Source organism: Somniosus microcephalus, chromosome 4, assembly GCF_052327205.1.
Source record: "Somniosus microcephalus isolate GS21.2 chromosome 4, FLI_Smic_1.0, whole genome shotgun sequence".
Lineage (NCBI taxonomy): Eukaryota > Metazoa > Chordata > Chondrichthyes > Squaliformes > Somniosidae > Somniosus > Somniosus microcephalus.
The window spans coordinates 109,946,023-109,963,450 of NC_140990.1; positions in this window are offsets into that span (position 1 = coordinate 109,946,023).

Sequence of the window (17,428 nt, forward strand, 5' to 3'; positions counted from 1 at the left end):
TGGGTGACACATTTGGAGAGACCGCACCTTCCCCGAGACAGGATCACAATCGTCACCAAGTTCACTGTAAGGAAGAGAAAAACAAGGAACTTATTCTTTAGACTGAGATCAATATGAACTGGCTGATTGAATTCTGGGTAAAATGTGCAGCGTTATTGTTGAATCCAAGGACAGAATCTAATTCCCAGTAATGGTCGAGGGGAATTTTTGTGACCATAAGGCTGTTTTCAGTGGGGTAATGCAGGGCTCAGTACTGGGTCACTAGCTTTTTGTGATGTACATCAATAATTTATACTTCAATGTAGGGGGCAAGATTAATAAGTTGGAAGATGATACAACAATAGGCTATGTTGTTGATGTTGAGGAAGCTAGCTGTAGACTGCATGAAGATATCAATGGGCAGAAATGTGGCAACTGGAATTCAATCAGGAGAAGTGTAAGGTAATGCATTTGGAGATGGCTAGCAAGGGAAGGGAATGCACGACTAATGGTAGGATACTGAGGCGTTTAGAGGAACAAATTGGGCATGGCAGCATTGAGGAAGAGTTCATAGAGTGTATTAGGGACGGTTTCCATGAGCAGTATGTAACTGAACCAACTAGGGGGCAGGCAATCTTAGATCTGGTCCTGTGTAATGAGACAGGATTAATCAAAAATGTCCTGGAAAACGATCCCCTTGGAATGAGTGACCATAATATGGTTGAATTCCAAATTCAGTTTGAGGGTGAGAGAGTTGGATCTCAAACCAGCGTACTAAGCTTAAATAAAGGAGACTATGAAGGTATGAGAGTAGAATTGACTAAAGTGGACTGGGAAAACAGATTAAAGTGTAAGACGGTACAAGAGCAGTGGTCTACATTCAAGGAGATATTTCACATCTTTCAAGATAAATATATTCCACTGAGGAAAAAGGGGAGAAAAAGAAAAGACAGCCATCCGTGGCTTAGTAAAGTAATAGATGATAGTATTCGAATGAAAACAAGGGCTTGTAAATTAGCCAAATCTAGTGGAAGGATAGAAGATTGGGAAACATTTAAAAGCCAGCAAACAATAACTAAAAGATTAATTAAGAAAGGGAAGATAGATTATGAAAGTAAACTAGCAAAAAATATAAAAACAGATAGCAAGAGTTTCTACAGCTATATAAAAAGAATAAGGGTGGCTAAAGTGAACGTTGGTCCCTTAGAGGATGGGACCAGGAAACTAGTGGTGGGGAACATGGAAATGGCAAAGTTGCTGAACAAATATTTTGTATCAGTCTTTACAGTAGAGGACACTAAAAATATCCCAACACTGGACAAACAGGGGGCAATTGGGGGGAAAGGGTTAAACACGATTAAAATCACTAAAGAGATGGTACTCAGTAAAATAATGGGATTAAGGCAGGTAAATCCCCCGGGCCTGATTGCCTACATCCTAGGGTCTTGAGAGAAGTGGCGGTAGGGATTTTGGATGCATTGGTGATCATTTTCCAGAACTCCCTGGACTCAGGAAAGGTCCCGGCAGATTGGAAAACTGTGAATGTAACACTCTTATTTAAGAAGGGAAGTAGACAAAAAGCTGGAAACTATAGATAAGTTAGCCTAACATCTGTGGTTGGCAAAATGTTGGAGTCCATTATTAAGGAAACAGTATCAGAGCATTTGGATAAACATAATTTAATAGGACAGAGTCAGCATGGTTTTACAAAGGGGAAGTTATGTTTGACAAATTTGCTCGAATTCTTTGAGGATGTAACATACAGGGTGGATAAAGGGGAACCAGTGGATGTAGTGTATCTGGACTTCCAAAAGGCGTTTGACAAGGTTCCACACAAAAGATTACTGATCAAGATAAAAAATCACAGGATTGGGGGTAATATACTGGCATGGGTGGAAGATTGGCTATCTAACAGAAAACAAAGAGTTGGGATAAATGGTTCGTGCTCGGGCTGGCAATCAGTAACTAGTGGTGTCCCACAGGGATCAGTGCTGGGACCCCAACTCTTTACAATCTATATTAACGATTTGGAGGAAGGGACCAAGTGCAACATATCCAAGTTTGCCGACGATACAAAGATGGGAGGGAAAGCAGTGAGTGAGGAGGACATAAAAAACCTGCAAAAGGACATAGACAGGCTAAGTGAGTGAGCAGAGATTTGGCAGATGCAATATAATGTTGGAAATTGTGAGGTTATGCACTTTGGCAGAAAAAATCAAAGAGCAAGTTGTTATCTAAATGGAGAGAAACTGCAAAGTGCTACAGTACAAAGGGATTTGGGGGTCCTGGTACATGAAACACAAAAAGTTAGTATGCAGGTGCAGCAGGTGATCAGGAAGGCCAATGGAATCTTGGCTTTTATTGCAAGGGGGTTGGAGTATAAAAACAGGGAAGTCTTGCTGCAGTTATACACGGTATTGGTGAGGCCACACCTGGAATACTGCGTGCAGTTTAGGTTTCCATATTTAAGAAAAGATATACTTGCTCTCGAGGCGGTTCAGAGAAGGTTCACTCAGTTGATTCCAGATATGAGGGGGTTGACGTATGAGGAAAGATTGAATAGGTTGGGACTCTACTCATTGGAGTTCAGAAGAATGAGAGGCGATCTTATCGAAACATATAAGTTTGTGAGGGGGCTTGATCGGGTGGATGTGGTGAGGATGTTTCCACTGATGGGTGAGACTAGAACTAGGGGCATAATCTTAGAATAAGGGGCTGCCCTTTCAAAACTGAGATGAGGGGAAACTTCTTCACTCTGAGGGTAGTAAATCTATGGAATTTGCTACCCCAGAGAGCTGTGGAAGCTGCAACATTAAATAAATTTAAAATGGAGATAGACATTGTCCTAGCTGATAAGGGAATTAGGGGTACGGGGAGAGGGCAGGGAAGTGGACGTGAATCTAGTTTCAGACCAGTCATGATCCTATTGAATGGCGGAGCACGCCCGAGGTGGCGTATGGCCTACTCCTGCTCCTATTTCTTATGTTCTTATGTTCTTATGTTGGAGTGCATGTCCACTGATCCCTGAAGGTAGCAGGACAGGTAGATAAGGTGGTAACGAATTCTTACGGGATACTTTTCTCTATTAGCCGAGGCATAGAAAAAGAGCAGGGAGCTTAGGCTGGAACTGTATAAAACATTAGTTAGGTCACAGCTAGAGTACTGCCTGCAGTGCTGGTCACGATTACAGGAATATTGTGATTACGCTAGAGAAGGTACAGGTAAGATTTATATGGATGTTGTTAGGACTGGATAATTTTAGATACGAGGAAAGATTGGATTGGCTGGGGTTGTTTTCTGTGGAATAGAGGAGTTTGAGGGGAGCCTTGATTGACGTGTATGAATGGCCTAGATTTAGTGGATAGGAAGCTCCTATTAACCATAGCAGAGAGGTCAATAAGCAGTGGGCAATGATTTAAAGTAAATCCTAGAACAATTAGAGGGGAGTTGAGCAAACCTTATTCATGCCGAGGGTGGCGGGGGGTCCGGGTGCTGCCTGAATGGATGGTAGAAGCAGAAACGCTCATCACATTTAAAAAATACAACAGCAAAATACTGCAGATGCTGGAAATCTGAAATAAAAACAAAATTCTGGAAATACTCATCAGGTCAGGCAGCATCTGTTGAGAGAGAAACAGGTTAACCACTCTAGATTTTTTAATTGCACACTGCCGGCGTGGCATTGGCCGTCTCAGTTTCCCTGCTCTCCTCATTCACTCCAGTCTACCTCCCTCTGAACTTGCAGCACTCCATTGTCTCAGATACAACCCCAACATTGTCTTTAATCCTGCTGACAAGGGTGGTGCTGTTGTTGTTTGGCAAACCACCCTCTATCTAGCAGAGGCTGAAAACCAACTCTCCAACACCTCCTCTTACCTCCACCTGGACCATGACCCCACTACTGAACATCAAGCCACCATTTACAAGACTGTCACTGACATCATCTCCTCTGGAGATCTTCCCTCCATGGCTGCCAAACTCAAAGTTCCCCAACCTCGCACAGCCCACTTCTACCTCCTTCCCAAAATTCACAAACAGGACTGCCCTGGTAGACCCATCGTTTCAGCCTGTTCTTGCCCCATGGAACTTATCTCTTCCTATCTCGACTTTATTTTTTCTCCCCTTGTCCAGTGTCTACCCAGGGGAAAAATGGGCGGCAGAACACTACCGCCCGTTTTGCGCTCCAGCCCAAGACTAATTTCATCCCAATGCTCTTTGTATCAGATAATTCCCAGTCTTGGGATCCTTTTATATTCTTCGGCCTAGAAATTCGTCTCAGGCGGTGGTGAAAAGCGGGCGGTGTCAGATCGGTCGCCCGTTATATGCAGCGCCTGATATTCAATTTAATTGACTGCAATAGAACTGAATATCAGGCGCTATGTTAGCGGGCAACCGACCTGATACCGCTCATATTGCGCCAATGCGCGAGCCGAATTTCTAGCCCTTTTAAAGTTGTTTCTTCCATAATCTTTCATGTAAGATTGTGTTGGAGACAATTATTTTCGAAATTACCAATAACATGTTGCTGCCACTTACAGATGGAGGCATAATTGAGGCAGACAATCCATTACTGCCCGTTTTGCGCCACCACCGAGACGAATTTCTAGGCCATGGAGTTTATGGCAGTGAAATAGGTTATTTGGATTCATTAGTAGTTTATCCTGATACCATGTACCCGCCCTGTTCCCTTATCTCTTTAACCCTTCCCTTCAACCACCCCTCTAATTTATTATTCAATATTAACACGGTCTCTGCTTCAGTCACTACCTCTGATAGGGAGTCACACAGCCTCACAATCCTTAGTGTAAAAAGAGTTCCCCAAGCTCAATGTCCTAAACAGTTTACATTTAAATCAGTATCTCTGTCCCCACATCCGCAATGTGTTACTCTAACTATATACAATGTTGTCTCTGCATTGCACTGACTCGTGGACAGGCAGTGACCTGTGTAGAATTAGAATCAGACTTGTGTTTGGTGATTCCTGTTGATATTTGTACTGTATCATTGTTAATACTAATCTGATTTCGGGTTGTTATTGTGAGGATATTTGCAAAGGATCAATTGTTTCAATTAATATAAGCGACAGGCATAGTTATCAAAATTCCTAAATCAGTGTCTTTCAACTAATTTGCGTAAATTGTCTGCTGCAATACCTATATTACAACAGTGACTGTACTTCACTAGTACTTCATTGGCTATAAAGTGCTTTGAGACCTCTGGACATTCCAAAGCGAATGGTGAGATTAGTTTTCGTCATAGATCAATCCAAAACAGTTCCCATTGTTCCGTTCTCTCTCTCTAGCCCTCTATCAATGTAACCATAACCTCAATGTCCCGCTTTCTCCTTATAGCCCTGTAGCAGTTCCAAACTAATTTTACTGCCCACTCTGTCCCCATAGTCCTGTATCAATCCCAAATTAATCACATTTGCGCACTCTACACACAGCCCTGTATAAATCTCAAAACTAATCCGACTACCCCACTCTCTACCCATGGCCCTATATCAATCCAGACAGAACCGCATTGCCATGCTCTCTCCCCTTAGCAATCCAAAACCAATCTCAATTTTCAAGCTCTCCACAGAGCCGTTTTTCAATCTCAAACTATTCACAAGGTCCTGCTTCAACCCCATAATCCTGTATGAATCCCAAACTCATCCCTCTTCCCCAATACTCTCCCCAAAGACCTGGATCAATCCTGATGTATCGCCATGGTTACACTTTCTCCCGATAGTGCGGTGTCAATCCCAAACTAATCCCAGTCAGAGGGACCATGAACGATGATGCCACACAGAGATCCCAGATCAATGGATTGCTCAATGCCAGAAAAGGTGCACAGGTTTAAAACAACAATAGAATTTTAACAAACTTATTCCAGATTTAATAAGCAGCTACCACCTAATGCAATAAAATTAAATAACGACATTATAGTAGAGCAAGACGTGCAACAACCTGTGATAGACATTGAGTTCATGCTCTCACGAAGATTACCAACTAGCAGAGAAAATCAAGGCCCAACACCTGCAAAGCTCTTGTCACTGAGAAATTAATGCTCACATGTCAGTGGATAGTAATGTCTGTGTCATTGGGACAGCAAGGACAATTGACAGCAAATTAGAATGTTTGTGTCACTGCTAGCTTAGGATACCTGTCAGTAGATTGGGATGTTTGTGTCTCTGGTACAGGAAGGACACCTGCCAGTAAATTGGGATGTAGTGTCTCTGGTGCAGGAAGTCCAACTCTAAGTAAATTGGGATGTTTGTGTCTCTGGTACAGGAAGATCACCTGTCAATAGATTGGGATCTTTGTGTTTCTGGTACAGGAATGTCACCTGTCAATCAATTGGGCTGTTTGTGTTTCTGGTACAGGAATGTCACCTGTCAGTAAATTGGGGTGTTTGTGTCTCTGGTACAGGAAGGTCACCTATCTGTAAATTGGGATGTTTGTGTCTCTGGTACAGGAAGGTCACCTATCTGTAAATTGGGATGATTGTGTCCCTGGTACAGGAAGGTCACCTATCTGTAAATTTGGATGTTTGTGTCTCTGGTACAGAAAGGTCACCTGTCAGTAAATTGGGATGTTTGTCTCTCTGGTACAAGAAGATCACCTGTCAGTAAATTGGGATGTGTGTTTTTCTGCTGCAGTAAGGTCACCTGTCAGTAAATTGGGATGTTTTTGTCTCTGGCACAGGAAGATCACCTGTAAGTAAATTGGGATGTATGTTCTCCTGCTCCATTGCACAAAAATCACACTACTCATTCCATTGTTTGAATCTTTTCTTTACATTAATATAAATGGTGATTTTTGTACGCCACCAAAAAGGGAAATGTTTCCTGTTTACATCAATCCATTCCAAGCAGTGGAAAAATAAAGCTTCACCAAATTTAAAGCAGGCTAGGTCAATTCTGATAATACATATTTATTGGTGGAACTTATGTTTTTCTTTCTTTAATTAAATTACCTATTAGATTCAGCAGATATTTCACCATACTCTTGAACTCTCCCTGAATTTGCTCTGAGTCTTGGAATAAATAAATGTGTTTGTGCAGCAGCTCAACAACTGAAGCATATTTGCACTTTCTCGGAGAATAAATTTGGGGTCACTGAAACCATTGATTTTATAATCATTTGTAAATTGATCTTAAAAGATCTGTACAACATACACCATCCACAACAGTATAAAACTTCCCGAGATGGTGAAGAGTAAGACGATGGACTTTCTCCGGCTCTCCATCTCTGGGACATTCTGATTCTCTCCATTGCTGTGGGCCCAGAGTCTCCTGCGGGCTCTATTGGCCGCTTGAATGTGTCTGACGGTGAGAGGTTTGAGCAGAAGAATCAGGAGGAACTGGAGAACCGGGGTTAAAATACAGTCACTTCATTGAAAAGCTGCCCATAACGGAGAAGTATAACGGATTTCCTTCAGTCTACAATTCCACGGGATATTATCAATTATGATGATGTGTTCGTGTAAAGAGTACCAGGGAATATTGACTAAACAGCCCAGCGCAGAGAACGTTCCTATAACCACGGCCGCCGTTTTCTCGGTGCAATATTTTGTTTTCAGCTTCTGGCAACAGATGGCCCCAATTCGATCAAAGGTGAAAGCGACCGTTAACCAGACAGAACTGTCTCTAGATGCATAAATTAAAGCAGTGATGGCCAGGAAGTTACCTGGAAAATAAATACTAGGAATCCGGTTTAATATCACAGCACTGATAATGACCAGGAGATACGTCCCCACCATGTACACCAGTTATCGAGTGACACATCTGGAGAGACCGCACCTTCCTTGGGACAGGATCAAATTCGCCACTAAATTAACTGTAAAGAGAGACAGAGGGAGACGAAATGTTACAGAATATAGACTCCTAGCAGAAGTCATATATTGAGCAAAATTTTATGAAGTTTCTACAGATCAGACATTATCTCATTGTATGGCAGAACAGGCTCGATGGGTTTAATGGCCAAGTCCTGCTGCTATGATCCTATGTCTTAGCTTTCACAGTTGTAGTGATGAGAACTGATATAAATATCCAAGCTGGAGCTGAGACACAATAGAGACCACGGGAGAATGAAAAGTAATACTTCATTTCATTGTGAAACAACAACCATTAAAATACATGGGAATTTCAAATAAATTAATAGAATCGCATGTGTAATGTTGAATAAAATGAATGATTAAGTAATACATATAGATTTAAAATAATGAATTAAATACACTCAATAAACACAGTAACAAATAGAATAAAATGCCAAACAAATTGAAAATGAATATTACACCAATGAAACAAAGATTGTGGAGTCTTGTAATGATGTGACCCCCTAACAGCATTTAAGCAAGTACCAAGGCAGGGATGTGGGGATAGGAGGAAAGAACAAAAGGGAAGGTCTGTGATAGAATGGAATGCCGGAGAGATCTAATGGCAAAAGGGATGATGGTGCAAAGCAAAAGGCGCTGGCAATGGGACAAGTAAAGAAACAAAAGATGTGTCTAGAGGAGGAGTAAAGGGCAATAGCAGAATCAGCACCTGCTGTCCGATAAATGGGGACAGAGGTTATGCTGTGAAATTGCTGAACTCAGTGTTTAGTCCGGAACGCTGTAAAGTGCCTAATTGAAGTGCTTCCTGATATCGACACTGAACGGCCTGGCTCTAATTTTAAGGTCATGCACCATCTTTTGGGCTTGCCCACCAGAGGGAAAAAATGCCTAGATTTTCAGTGTGCCGTGAGGCGGGCTTTAAGGCGGGCGGGGGCAAAAATCCTGAATTCGGGGGTCCCGACACTATCCCGCCCAAAACTCGCTTCCACGTAAGTTTCAGAGGAGGCGGTTACCCGCCCTGCAATGGGACCCACCCACCCGAGGCGGGAAGGGATTACTGCCAATTAACTGCCTGTTAACAGGTAGTTAACAGGCAATTTTTAGCCTAATCCCTATTTTGAGGGGTGTCCTGTGGGATTCCCGACGGCTCCAAACCATGCCAGGTTAGAGCAGATGGGCCGTCTGGTTGAAGGACTTGGAGGGGTCGTCATATCAGTGTTCAGGAGAGTGATGGGTGCATGAGTGCAAAGGTAAATGTGTTTGGTGTGTCTAAAGTGTGTAAAGAAGTTTAAATTACCTGTACTTACCATAACAGCCTTTCTTCCTCTGGGTTTCGGGAGTCCATCACTCAGCCTGCACTGAAAGCAAAATGGCTGCAAGCTGTCAAATGTGACAGCCTTCAGCTTTCATTGCCGGTGTGAGTTCTAACTGAGTCTGTGGAGAAGGACTCAGGTTAGAATCAGACTGCCAGTGTTTGACAGCTCCAAAAAGCTGTGAAACACTGATATTTTATCTGTCAAGACCTCTTGACAGATGAAATTTCAGTCTGTGACGTCACCTGTTGCCCCCTTAATTGGCCTGCTGAGCCCGCTGGGCGGGCTCAACAAGGTCAATCAAGGGGAAATCGCGTGGATTGGCCGGACGTCGATGTAGGCACGACTAAAACCCGAAAGTTGTAGTCCCGCCTCCTTCCCGACAGCTTAATGAAAATCGAACCCATCTACCCCAACAAATCATTTCATCATCGTAAACACGCACTACTTTTCTATACTCAGGAATACAAACACGTTTATGCTACCTGTCCTCATAATTTAACCCTCCCAGCCCGGTATCATTCTGGTGAATCTGGGCTGTACCCGCTCCAAGGCCAATAAATCCTTCCTGAGCTGCGGTGCCCAGAACTGACCACAGTTCTTCAGATGCAGGCTAAGCAGAGATTTAGTATTCCAGCCCCCTTGAGATAAAGGCTAACATTTAATTAGATAATGAATAACTTACTGCAGTACTTTATCTGGAACAGTGATAGCTGCAAGGGCAGTGTAGTAAACGGCATATACTAGGCCTCTAGGCAGGGAGTGCATTTTCTCTGAGAAGCAGCAATGTCTGTTTGGGATCCCACATGCGCTCTGTTCGACATTCAAAGGATTCCTTATTATACCAGTTGTCAAATGCCAAGAGACAAAATTAGATGACATCACCATTAATGTTAGTTACAGTCACTGAACAAACTAGATTGGTGACATCCCCATTTACATTAGTTACATCAGCTAAATGTTACTTACAATTATTGAACAAACAAGTTAATGCAGTCGATTTTACCTTTATGTTACCTTGTGCAATAGAATGGATAAAATCGAGGTCACATGGTGTTAAAGGGAAACTTTATGTCCTTTAGGGAAGGAAACCTGCTTTCCTTACCCAGCCTGGCCTACATGTGACACTAATCCCACACCAACGTGGTTGACTCATAACTGCCCTCTGAAGGGGCCTAGCAACCCAGGCAGTTGTATCAAACAACTGGAAAGAAACAAAATAATATCACCGGATGGACCATTGGGCTGCGACCTCAGCATTGAATTCGAAGACAACAAAGGCACACCCAGCCCGGCCCACTCTGCAAATTCCTCCTCACTAACATCTGGGGACCAGTGCCAAAGTTGGGAGAGCTGCCTCGCAGACTTGCTCATTCTCTCAGAAGCATACCTTTCAGCCAAGGTCCAAAACTCCTTCATCACCATCCTTGGGTATGTCCTGTCCCACCAGTAGGACCGACCCACCACAGATCTGGGTACAGTGGTGTACAGTCAGGGTGTTATCACTGTATCCCTTGACAGCGCATTCCTTCTGCTGAAACATGGGCAATGCAACCTCCTGCTAATTGCCACCCACCGCCCACCCTCAGCTGACGAATCGGTGCACCTCCATGTTCAACATCACTGGAAGAAAGATAACAATAGAAAATGCTGGAAAAATTCAGCAGGCCAGGTAACATCCGTGGAGAGAGAAATAGAGTCAAAGTTTCGGGTCGAAACCCTTCTGCAGAACTGACAGAAACGGCAGGAAATGAAACAAAAGGCAGAGGGGGCTGGGAAATGGGGGAGGGGATGAAAGAAGAGACATTAAGAGATATTCAAGGTGAGACAATATAGTAATAGGATAGGTAAATGGCTCTAAATGAAGTGTGCAATGCGCTGGCAGAGTGAAAGACAGCTGCCATGTGGGAGAGAGAGAGAAAAAAGGAAAAGTCACAAGCCAACAGTGTGGATAAAAAATATAATAGGGGCCGAGGTTATGATCTGAAGTTGTTAAACTCGATATTGGGTCTGGAAGGCTGTAAAGTGCCTAATGGGAAGATGAGGTGCTGTTCCTCGAGTTTACGGTGAGCTTCCGTGGAACAATGCAAGAGGCCACAGACGGTGAGGTCTGATTTGGAATGGAACGATGAATTCAAATGACAGGTGACCAGATGACCGGGGTCACCCTTACAAACTGAACGGAGGTATTCCGCAAAGCAGTCACCCAAATGTGTTTGTTCTCCCCAACGTACAGGAGACCACATCGTGAGCAATGAATAAAGTATACCAGATTGCAAGAAGCACAAGTAAATTGCTGTTTCACCTGGAAGGGGTGTTTGGGGCCCTGGAGAATGGGAAGGGGGGAGGTATATGGGCAGGTGCTGCATCTCCTGCACTTGCACGGGAAGGTGCCGGGCGAAGGGGAAGAGATGTTGGGGGTGATAGAAGAGTAGACTAGGGTGTCTAGGAGGGAGCAGTCGCTATGGAATGCTGAAGGGAGAGGGGAGGCGAAGGTGCATTTGGTGGTGGGATCATATTGGAGCTGGCGGAAATGGTGGAGGATGATTCGTTGAATGTGGAGGACAAGGGGAACCCTATCGTGGTTCCAGCAGGGAGGGACAGGGTTGAGGGCTGAAGTGCGGGAGATAGAACGGACCTGATCGAGGGCCATGTCAACCACCTTAGAAGGGAATCCTCGGTTGAGGAAAAAGGAAAACATGTCAGAAGCAATGGTGTGGAAGGTGGCATCATCAGAGCAGATGCGGTGGAGATGGAGACACTGGGAGAATGGAATAGAGTCCTTACAGGAGGCGGGGTTGGAGGAAGTGTAGTCCAGGTAGCTGTGGGAGTCAGTGGGCTTGTAGTGAATGTTGGTCAATAACCTATCCCCAGAGATGGAGATGGAGAAGTCGAGGAAGGGAAGGGAAGTGTCGAAGATGGACCATGTGAAGGTGAGGGAAGGGTGGAAATTGGAGGCAAAGTGAATGAAATTGCCTATTTCAGGGCGAGAGCAGGAAACGGCAGTGATATAATCATCAATGCACCAGAAAAAGAGGTGAGGGAGGGGACCCTAGTAAGACTGGATCAAAGAGTGTTCTGCATATCGCACAAAAAGGCAGGCATAGCTAGGACCCATGCGGGTACCCATAGCAACACCTTTAATTTGGAGGAAATGAGTGGAGTCAAAGGAAAAGTTGTTCAATATGAGAACAAGTTCAGCCAGGCGGAGGAGGGAAGTGATGGATGTGGACTGGTTGGGCCTCTTTTCAAGGAAGAAGCGGAGCGCCCTCAGGCCATCCTGGTGGGGGATGGATGTGTAGAGGGATTGTATGTCCATGGTGAAAAGGAGGCGGTTGGGGCCAGGAAACTGGAAACTGTTAAAGTGGCAGAGGGCATCAGAAGAGTTGCAGATGTAGGTGGGAAGAGCCTGGACAAGGGGAGCAAACATAGAGTCGAGATAGGAAGAGAAAAGATCCGTGGGGCAAGAACAGGCTCAAACGATGGGTCTACCAGGGCAGTCCTGTTTGTGGATCTTAGGAAGGAGGTAGGGGCGGGCTGTGCGGGGTTAGGGAACTATGAGTTTGGTGGCCGTGGGGGGGGGAGGATCTCCAGAGTAGATGAGTTCAGTGACAGTCTTGCAAACGGTGGTTTGATGTTCGGTAGTGGGGTCATGGTCAAGGTGGAGGTAGGAGGAGTTGTCGGAGACAGCACCCGCCGTATTTTGCTATTGTTTCACCGGAAGAAGCACTGACGTTAGCAAGGGCACAGAATATACTGTGGGTGAGGGGATTTGAATGTCCATCATCAAGAGTGGCTCGTTTATACCACCACTGGCCAAGTTGACCGTGTCCTGAAGCTCATATCTGCCAGAGTGTGCTTGTGGTGAGAGCCAACACGGGAGAATAACCTACTCGACCTCGTCCTCACTAATCTATCTTTCACGGATGTATCTTTCCATGACAGCATTGGTGGGAATGACCACTGCACCGTCCTCGTGGAGACAAATCCCGTCTTCACACTGATGACCCCCTTCATTGTTTTGCACGACAGTGCCACCGTGCTATGTGGGATAGATCAAGAACAGATGTAGAAGCTCAAAACTCGGCATACATGAGGCACTGTGAGCCATCAGCAGAAGCAAAATTATATTCCACCACAATCTGTAACTCAAGTCCCGGCATACCCCTCACTCCTCCTTCACCATCAAGTCAGGTAACCAACCCTGGTTCAACGGGAACTGTTGAAAAGGCTGCCGAAAAGCATCATCTAAACATAAGGCACCAAGATGGCGAAGCTACAACACTGCACCACATGCATATCAACATAAGAACAGGAGCAGGCCATTCAGTCCCTAGACCCTGACCAGTTCTGGGCACCGCACCTCAGGAAGGATAGATTGTGCTTGGAGGTGGTGCAGCACACATTCGCCAGAATGACACGGGGTTAAAAGTGTCAAATATTGAGAACAGATTGCACAGACTTCATATAGATGAGCAAGGAGTGAAATAATTTGGGTGTTTAATATGATTAAAGGATTCAATAATCTAGTTAGCAAGAAATAATTTCCTCTGCTGAAGAATCCAGAAAAACGGGGCCGAAGCTAACAATTAGAGTGAGGCCATTAACGGTTGAATTCAGGAAACACTTCTTCACACAAAGGGTAGTGAAAATCAGGAACTCTCTCCCGAAAAATCTGTTGAAGCTCGATCAATTGAAAACTTCAAAACCGAGATTGATAGATTTTTATTAGATAATGTTATTAAGGGATACAGAAACAAGGCGAGTAAATGGAGCTTAAATACAGATCAGTCATGATCTGATTGGATGTCGGGCCAGGCTCAAGGGGCTGAATGGTTTGCTTCTGTTCCTATTGTCCTGTATATTCCTAAATTCCGCCATTGGCAGCTATCCAACAATGTACAAAACAGCCCAGGTATATCGTGTCTACAAAATACATCCACCCCGGTCAATTACTGCTGCACAGGCCTACTCCCAATCCTCAACAAAGTAATGGAAGAATCGTCAGCAGCGCTATCAAGCAGTACTTATTGACCAGTAACCTGCTCAACTAGGCGCAGTTTGGGTTCCGACAGAACCCCTTTGCTCCAGACCTCATTACACTGTTGGTCCAACATTAAACAAAGGTTGAACTCCAGAGGTAGAGTGAGAGAGAATACCCTTAATGTCAATGGTACATTCGACAGAATGTGGCACCAAGGAGATAAACATAGCGACCTTCACCATCTCAGGAAGTCACAAAATGCTTTAAAGCCAATGAAGCACTCAGGCAATGTAGTCACCGTTGTAATGTAGACAATAAGACAGAGGTCAATGCGGATCGTCAGGGGTGACGGGGGGAGGGGGGTGTTCTCTCTATTGGCTGGAGTCCTACCTGGCAAAAAGAAAAATGGTTGTGGTAGTTGGACTCGAATGATCTCATTTCAAGGACATCGCTGCAGGAGTTCCTCAGGGCAGTGTGCTAGGCCCAGCTATGTTCAGCTGCTTCATCAATGAACTTACCTCCGTTATTAGGTCAGCAGTGGGGATGTTCGCTGATAACCACACAGTGTTCAGCGCGATTTAGAACTCCTCAGATAATGAAGAAGTCCATGCCCGCATGCAGCAAGATCTGGACGACATTCAGGCTTGGGCTGTTAAGTGGTAGGTAACATTCGCACCACATTTGTGGCAGGCAATGACTATCTCCAACAAGCAAGAATCTAACCACCGCCCCTTGACATTCAATGGCATACTAACGTCGAAACTTCCACCATCACCATGCTGAGGATCATCATTGATCAGATACTCAACCGGACCAGCCGCTTAAATGTCATGGCTACAAGCGCAGGTCAGAGGCTGGATATTCTGCAGTGAGTGTCTGACCTCCAGCCCCGAAATGTATCTCCACCATCTGCAAGGCACAAGTAAGAAGTGTGATGGAATACGCTCCATTTGCCTGGATGAGTGCAGCTCCAACTCAAGAAGCTCGACACTATCCAGGACAAAGCAGCCCGCTTGATTGGCACCCCATCCACGATCTTAAACATCCACTCCCTCCACCACTGGTGTACCGTGGCTGCAGTACGTAGAATCTACAAGATGCACTGCAGCAACTCACCAAGACTTCTTCGACAGCACCTCCCAAACCCTCGACCTCTATCACCTGGAAAGGGCAAGCGCAGCAGCCGCATGGGAACACAATCACCCCAAACTTTCCTCAAGCCACTCGCCATTCTGACAGGGGAATATCTCGCCATCCCTTCGTCGCGCTGAGTCAAAGTCGTGGAACTCCACTGTGGGAGTCCCTTCAACACACGGAGCACAGGGGTGCAAGAAGAAAGCCCAGCACCACCTTCTGAAGGGCAACTAGAGAGGGACAATAAATACCGGCCTTGACAGCGACATCCACATCCTGAGAATGAATCAAAACACCAATTATCTGCATTATTATCTGAATATTAGAATCACATTGCAGCTTTCTGGAGTTTTCCTTCAAAATTCTTCAGAACCTATATATATTTTAAACTGGAGGGCCTAGAAATTCGTCATGGGCGTTGGCGCGAAACGGGCGGTATCAGATGGGACACCCATTATCTGCAGCGCCTAATATGCATTCCATTGTGGGTCTGAGTATTAGGTGCAGCGTTTAACGGGTGGTATCAGATCGACCGCCCGTTTTCTGCAGTGCCGGATATTCATTCCATTGTGGGACTGAGTAACAGGTGCAGCGTTTAACGGGCGGTATCGGATCGGCAGCCCGTTATATCCAGCGCCTGATATTCATTCCATTGTGGGACTGAGTATCAGGTGCAGCGTTTAACGGGCAGCTGACCCGTTACCGCCTGTTTTGCGCCACCGCCAGAGATGAATTTGTAGGCTGATATGTAAATGCAGGAACTGGCCGTCACACGCCGGACAGTGTTGGCTTCGGCACCCATTGATGCTCAGTTAAGAGATTTGAGCTGAGGCAACATATTGGGTGTTAGTTTCAGTCCGAGTCTCCCTGTTAAATTGTCAACACAAAGATTGAAATTTCCCAATCGGTATCCGGGGACCCACCTGCAGGAAAGGTCCCGTGTGTGAGTATGGGCTGGAGACGGGATCAGTCTCAGCTCAGACTCCCCGCTCTACTTGGCGAATAGTCTGTCCAGTCTTACTATCCCGAGCCAAACATGAAGAATGCCTACCATGGGGAGGTCACGGAGAGGAGGCGTGGCTTCCTCCGGTGCAGGGGAACCGGACCCAGCACGAGGCACCGGCAGCAGGAGACAAGGGGAGAAAACTGAGAGAAAAATCCGCATTCACACAGCACGGGTGGGGAATCGCCACACGGGAATGGTTCATTTAAAATGTGTTCATATTGGATATGCGGTGGGCAGCCTTCTTTCAACTCACGAAATACATCCCGAGAACAGTCAACCAGCTCATGGATTTCCTTATCTCCAAGATCGGGAACTTCTTCCGAGCGGATGTCGTTGCTTTCTCCCGTTCCTTCGATCCCCAGCTAACCGTCTCCCGTCCATTCCCTCCACTCTTAACAACTGTACACTCCCACCGCATCTTTCCGCAGTTGCCCGCACAATTCTCTCATGCCTCCTCCACATTAATTATCTCCATAACACCAACCTCTTTCCCGTTGATCCCAGCACATTGAATTCCCGACCACTCAACTCCACTCCCTCTGTGTGAGAAGGTTGTAGTTTCAGATTCAAGTCCCACTCCTGATGCTTGAGTATATAATCCAGGCTGGCATTCCAGTGCCCTGAGAGAGTGCTGCACTGTCAGAGCTCACCTCTTTCAGATGAGACGTTAAACCAAATTCGCCCCATCTGCTCGCTCAAGTGGACATAAGAAACCCCATGGCGCCATTGGAAGAAGAGCAGAGGAGTTCTCCCATATCCTGGCCAATATTTATCCCTTAAACAGCATCACTAAAACAGCTGCACTGGTCATTTATCTCATTGCTATTTATAGGGTAATTGGTTGCCCAGTTTCCCGACATAACAACTGGACCAAGTGGCAGTGCAAACAATATTCTTATCTGAAGAGGCAAAGTAAAAGATTAATAAACACGGTAAAATACAAATAAAGTCTGATGATTTTCCTCAGTTCTTTTCTCGCACAGTGACATTCCAGCATGGCTCTTACTCGGAGCCGAGTGTAGGATTGTAAACCTCTCCCAGCGTTCACTGCTGCTCCACAGTGGCACCGTGTGGACCGATCCTGTCACTGCATGCAGAGCAGAAACCAGTCATAAAGTTCCCGGGCGTCAACGACTGTCGCATTAATGGAGATTGAAAACTTCACACGTAAAGTGTCATCCGCATTGTAAA